The 6594-nt window shown below is 44.6% G+C and overlaps 1 pseudogene; it reads left to right on the forward strand.

Annotated features, from left to right (window-relative positions):
• Positions 1-945: 945 nt before the first annotated feature.
• On the forward strand, positions 946-1084 carry LOC112674311 (U2 spliceosomal RNA; annotated as a pseudogene).
• Positions 1085-6594: the final 5510 nt, after the last annotated feature.

The raw sequence follows: 6594 nt of genomic DNA on the forward strand, positions 1-6594 counted from the left end.
GGAGCCCTAAGGGGTGCTCCATCCTAGGGCTCAATTCCAGGGGATCAGGACCTGAGCTGAAGGCAGACACTTTACCGTCTGAGCCACCCAGGTGCCCCCAAGAACCCCAATCTCTGAAGAGTGGTCTGCACTTTGTCACTTCCTTCCAAAGAGCACATAATGGGGGAAAAAGAGTGACTTTACAGCAGAGAAACCCGGCAAACTTGGCCTCAGCCAGGTGACCTCAGCACCAACAATGATAAATCACATTGATAATATATGTCCTTGATAGGATGGGATGAGAAGGGTATTTTGATCTCTGGGGTCTTCTTCCCCCAAACCCACAACCTCAGGATATTCATGAGAAAACATCAGACAAATTTGAACTGGGGCATAGTCTACAGAATACCAGAGCCACGCTCCTCCGAGCTGTCAAGGTCACCAAAACCGAAGAGAGTCTGAGAAACTGTCGCAGCCGAGAGGAGCCTAAGAAGAGATGACATTCAATGTCATGTCATGTTCTGGATGCGATCCTGGGCAAGAAAAAGAACAGTAGGTAAAAGCTAGGGAATCTGAATAAACTTTAAACTTTTGTTAATAATGTTGTATCAATATTGGTTATTAATTATGGCAATGTACCATCCTCACTTAAGATGCTAATAAGAGGGGTGCCTGGGTGGCTCAGTAGGTTAAGTGTCTGCCTTCGAATCAGGCCTTGATCCCAGGGTCCTGGTGTCAAGTCCCACATCAGGTTCCCTGCTCAGCAGGAAGCCTGCTTCTCCCTCTCCCGCATCCCCTGCTGGTGTTCTCTCTCTGTCAAATAAATAAATAAAATCTTTAAAAAATTTAAAAATTAAGATGCTAATAATAGAAGAAACAGACTGTGGGGTGTATGAGAACTCCCTGTAGTAGCTTTATGATTTCTTCTATAAATCCAAAACTATTTTAAATAAAAAAAAAATACACATCGCTTCTCGGCCTTTTGGCTAAGATCAAGTGTAAATAAAAAATACATTATTTTAAAAATCTGATATGAAATGATATTTATTGGGGCTTCTGGGCAAATCAATCACCCTTGTGCTAGAGTGTTAGGATATGTAGAGTGTAAGTACACAGCGTTTAAAAACTGAGCGTATCACTTTGGTACCAAAGGAAGAAGAGGTCGAGAGAAATAAAGTCCTTGGTGATATGGCAGGAGCTGCTGGATCAAGCTCGCCTGAAACTAATTAGCTCTGGACTTGTCATATTCTGAGCCAATGAATGAATTCCTTTATTGTTTAAGTGGGTTTTTGGTCAATTGGAACATCATGATTATGCATTGTTGAGAATTATTCCCCATCTTTTTTGGTCTACTCAGTGATCCCCAAATTCTGAACTCACACATTCTGTTGTATTTGGGCTGCAAATTAATTGCTAACAAAGTCCGAGCAGTGTATGCTTTGGGGGTACTTCTCCAGGGCTTCCAAGGGCAGAGAGAGTAATGTGTATGGGTTGAGGGCTGCCGGGACCCTGGGCTGGTTTTCAGTTCCCACCAAATAATCTCTCTCTTCAGTGGAGAAGCTGTTGCCAGAGGATTATTTCTGGAAAATTCTTCCGACTGAGCAGGGACTTGAGCTCATTGCTTCTCAGTTTTATGTGGCTTGTGGCTATTTGTTGTTTTATTTAGGAATGGCGGGGGTGGGGTGCGGCTGCGGTTTGGGTTTTCATGTGTACTCTAGACTTCACTGGAAGGTCACCTCTTGGCCCTACCCCACCACTCATTGTGATGTTCCTATTTGATTTTTTTTTAAAGCTTTTCATGTAGATTATTTAACTTGGCAAAACTTGAGAAATGGAATCTCAGTTGTGTAAATAAACAATCAAACTTTTCTAAATTGTCCCCAGGGAAGGGACCATCTCTTAATCATCTCTTTTCCCAATATCCAAGTTCCTGGTGGCAGGCGGCATGAACCTTGCCAGGCAATCCATGAGCGAGTCTGTCGCTGGGTCCACAGGGGAGGAACCTGACGTGCAGACAGGCCAGGGACGTGTGCACCAGATTCAGTCTGGCTCCAGGGCTTCATGCTTCTCTGTCTTTCTCTCCAGCAGCTCAAGCATCAGGCTTCTGGCGTGTTTGTGGAGGGAGAGAGTCTTCTTGATGGAGTGGCTAACAGCACCCCACATCCCCTCCAACCCTTTGGGCCACAAGTTCTTACGAAGAGGGGCTAGAGGCAGTTGGAATGCAGGCCCACTAATAGCCAGGGCAGAAGGCTCGGTGCTTTGGAGAGAACCCTGTAATTTCCTTCTTAGCTCCAAGGACAATGAAGGAGTCTCTTAAGGCTGTCAGTCAAATCATCCGGGATTTTGTGAAAGGCGTGGCCTCAACTGGAGACACGCATCTGCCCTTTTACCAGATCTTTCCTGTTCTTTCATTCTGCTGCATGAGATTCCCAGAAATCTTACCAACTATTGCCTTTATTCCCCCAACCTCCTGGTGCATAAAATCCTAAATCTGTAGCTGTCTTCATTTCATTCGTTCTAAGTGCCAGTTAGCTCCTGCTTTGAAGGAATCTACCCACCCACCTATTCATCCATCCATCCGTCCAACAGATTTTTGTTCCTCAGTTTTTCCATTTCCTCAGAGTGTCTCCTCTGTGCCAGGGCTGGGCACCATTCTGGGGCTGCGTCACAGCTACAATGAGATAGGCAAGGTCTGCCTGAAGCCAGGTGTTGCCCTCTGAATGACTCGACTCTCCAAAATGCCTCCCTGATATGCAAAGACGGTGCATCTATTTCAATTAAAATATTTGTCAGGGATTTTTGATAGTTGGATGGGCTAGAAAAGGTCCAGCAGAGAGCCCTTGTCTTTGGTGCATATGAGCCTGGGCAGGTGCAGGGTTAGCCGGGTAGCACACAACACTAGGCTAAGAGCTGAGGTTGGCGAGAGAAGCAAATGCTGTTAGGACGAAAGTTAGCCTTCCAAATCTCTGAGAAATCCCTAGAGTGCTTGGTTTGTGTGCTCAGACCTGCATTGTAATGTGTGTCTATGAGTGTATAATGTGTATAGACACGTGCCACGTATTGCAGAGCAGGAACCTGCAGAATTCACTTACGATGTTTTCTCTTAAGACGGAAAGAGTGCATGGAGAGCATCACAATTCCAGAATGTCTTCCATGGGCTCCCTGCTGGCTCTCAATTTGACCATAGTGTAGGCTTTCTGGATATTACACTTCAATCGAAACTTGATTTAAAATGGAGTGGAGGGAGGGCGTCTTTATGTCCACACCATGAGACACAATTGTCACTTTTTAACTGGGAAGAAAGGAAGGTTCAAGAAGGGTAAGTGGTTTATTTACACTCTTCCAAAGGACAAGCAGCAGGAGACATTGCTCTGGGAGAGTTCAGGATCTTCACCCTCTCTTTTCCCTCCCACCTGTGGACTTGGGAGGGGAAGTGTGTTGTGTGTGGCAGCAAGCGAGACAGAGGGTACTTGAACGCCCATTTACTGACCATGGGGCAAAGATTTGTTAAAAGACTGACAAGGAAAATGGAACCACCCTCTTCCTGTAGGAGCTTCTGCGGCAACACATCGTAGAATCAGAGGGAAGGGAGAAGGGAGGTGTGCAGAGGGCATGGGTGACATCAGGTCATCCTGGTCTCTAGTTTTATGGCATCCCTTAAGCCAGATGGCATCTCTGTCCTAAAGAATGCAGAAATTAGCTAATAACAACAATAATGACAATTAGCATTTATTGAGAATTTTTTCTGTTCCTGTCTGTGAGTTATACAGCAAAATCCCAGTCCGTTGCAAATTTAAATAGGAAAATAGTCAGACTAAAGTAACTATAAGTGGCACGTAACTATAAGTAGAGAGGGGGGTGGAAATACTGCTTTTCTAATTCAAAGTCTGTTTCCTCCAGTAACTAGTTATGGGGTCTTGGGCAAGTCATGCTGTCCTCATCCATCTACCCACCCAACCACCCATCCATCTATCTACTCAACAAAAATTAATAGAACACCGACTACATACTACGCATTTCCAACAGAAACCAACAGAGTTCCTTGTGTCTGTGTTAAACAACATAGGGACCAAGCAAAATTAACAGAGTTGCTTGCTGCAGGAGATATGTGCTCCTGGCTATAAGACTGTCAACTAACTAAACAGCTTCCTAACCAGGAACTTTTTCTATAAAGGGCCTGTGGTCAGCAGAACAGTGGTCCCAATGTCTAGATCCTAATCCATGGAACTTGTGAATATGTTTTGCTTCACTGTCAAAGGGACTTTGCAGATGTGATTAAATCAAGAATCATAAGGCAGGAAGATTATCTTGGATTACCTGGGTGGTCCCACTCTCACCACATGGGTCCTTACAAGGGAAAAGAGAGGCAGGAGAAGAATGTCAGAGTACGGTGTACAGAGACTCGACTGGCCATTGCTGGCTTTGCAGATGGAGGAAGGGGCTACAAGCGAGGAAATGTAGGCACCTCTAGAAGCTGGGGAAGGCAAAGACCCAGATTCCCCCCAGAATCTCCTGAAGGAACACAGCCCTGCCAACACCTTCATTAGAGTCCAGCGGGGCACATTTCAGACTTTAGACCTCTAGAACTATAAGGTAATACATTTCTGGTGCTTCAAGACACCCAGTTTGTGGTCATTTGTTAGAGTGGCAAGAGGAACCTCATACAAAGTCAGGTAGGAAATCTTTTCAGCTTTGTGGGTCACACGTTCTCTTTCAAAGCTTTCAACATCTTCGAACCCTGCCATCATTGATAAATGAATGAGTGTGGCTGGATTTGGCCTATGGGCTGAAGTATGTTGACTCCTGTCCTCACGTGTGCAATAGGGATTTATAATAGCAACTTCAGAATGTTCTTTTGTGGGCATTAAATGAAATAATAAAATAAAATAGAAAGCTTTCAGCAGTGCCTGAGAAATACCAAGCACCCAATAAATGTTTATTATTATTATTAATTATTATTATTATTTTATCAGTGTTATCATAGTGGTTATAGGAGGAGGAGCATACTTGATTTTTCTGGCAGCCCGCCCATCAGAATCCATTAAGGATAGGCCAGGAACCACCTAATCTGTCAGGTATCTCTGGTTAGAGCTCTTCTCTAGCACTTTGTAGACACTCACATATGAGAAAAACAGCTTGGGTGGAAGAATAAATAGGAAGAATTGTCTTTACCTGAAAATGACAACCTGGAACAAATACGGTGAAAAAACAAGTGTCTTCAAGTCACAGGATCATCCTGGCTTTGAATGGCATAGGGCTGTCCTGTTATAATCCTCCCATCCCAGCATTGACATATTTTATCACTAATTGCTTCTTCAAACCTCATCGATGATCTTTTGCACTTTCCGCAAAGAAATGTTGAAAGCTTTTAATGAAGAAATTAATTATGTATAGTCTTGAATGCAAATTAGACTAATTAATTGTAGCATTGATACTCTCTCCTGGCACAAAATATGAGAACTGGCATTATACATATTTATAAGGTACAGTACATTTTGACAGATGCCTACAGATTGTGATGAAAAGGTGGTCAAGGTGTCTGAAAGGATGGCTTTTCTCTGACAGATGAATATGGTTGCATTTCGTGAGAAGTTTGGTTTAGTTGTCAACAATAGTGACTTTGGAATGTTGAGAAGAGAAAACTTTGGGCAGAAAATGGATTTTCCCCAAACTGGAAAACTTGAGTGGAGTCGAAGTGATGGGAAGCAGGAGGAGCGCTTCCCGTGAATTCTTGGCTCCTGCCGTGTAATTCTCTCAGAATGGGAGATTTCCATTTCCTCAGTTTCCACGAGGGCCAGATACTTGAGTGGTGGCGATTTGCTTCTCTTCAACTGTGTTTCATTCCAGGCATGAGAGTAGAGAGTGGATATCTGCGTGAATACCACTTGGCTACTGGGGAACAATGGGTTTGCCATTCCCCCCTCCTCCTGAAACCCTCCTGCCACCGTGAGAACAATCCCAGGAGTCTTGGACATGACTCCAGACATGTGAGGGAGGCCATTCCAGACTAGCTAGCTGTCTGAGTTGACTCGGACAAGAAGACTTCTCAGTTAACCCAAGAACCATGAAAAGTTTTACAAACACGTTTGCTGTTTCACACCACTAAGTTTGGCATCACTTGTTATGCAGCAGAGGCTAACCGGTACACGCGAGCACCACAATTTCAGCATCCTTTCCTCCTACATTTGGGGGAGGTGGTCTTTAAGGTCCTTGAGTGACTGCTCCCTAGGAAGTGTCCACAGATGAAGACCAGTCGGTGAGGGAGACAGACAATAGCGAGGTAAATGAATCAACATTGCATTATAAATTGAAGAAGGTGAGTTGGACAAAGAGCCAGGAAAGAGCCTTTCTGTGAACCTGTGTGGAAGACACTATTGTGCCTCCCCCTCCACCACCTCCCTCTATCTTCCTCCTTCCTGTCAAGTCCCTAGAGGCTGTGATGGAGGCTGAAAATGCCAGAGGCTCCTTTCCCAACTTCCTTTGTAGCCAGATAGGACCCTGTGACTCAGTCCTGGCGAGGGGGGCCCCAGGGGCACCTGCCAGGAGATTTTTCTGGTGGGCCCAGTTTAATCATCTGAGCCCTTTACAAGTAGAGAGATTTCCCTGGCTTGATTA

This window comes from Canis lupus, chromosome 24 (genome assembly GCF_003254725.2).
Source record: "Canis lupus dingo isolate Sandy chromosome 24, ASM325472v2, whole genome shotgun sequence".
NCBI lineage: Eukaryota > Metazoa > Chordata > Mammalia > Carnivora > Canidae > Canis > Canis lupus.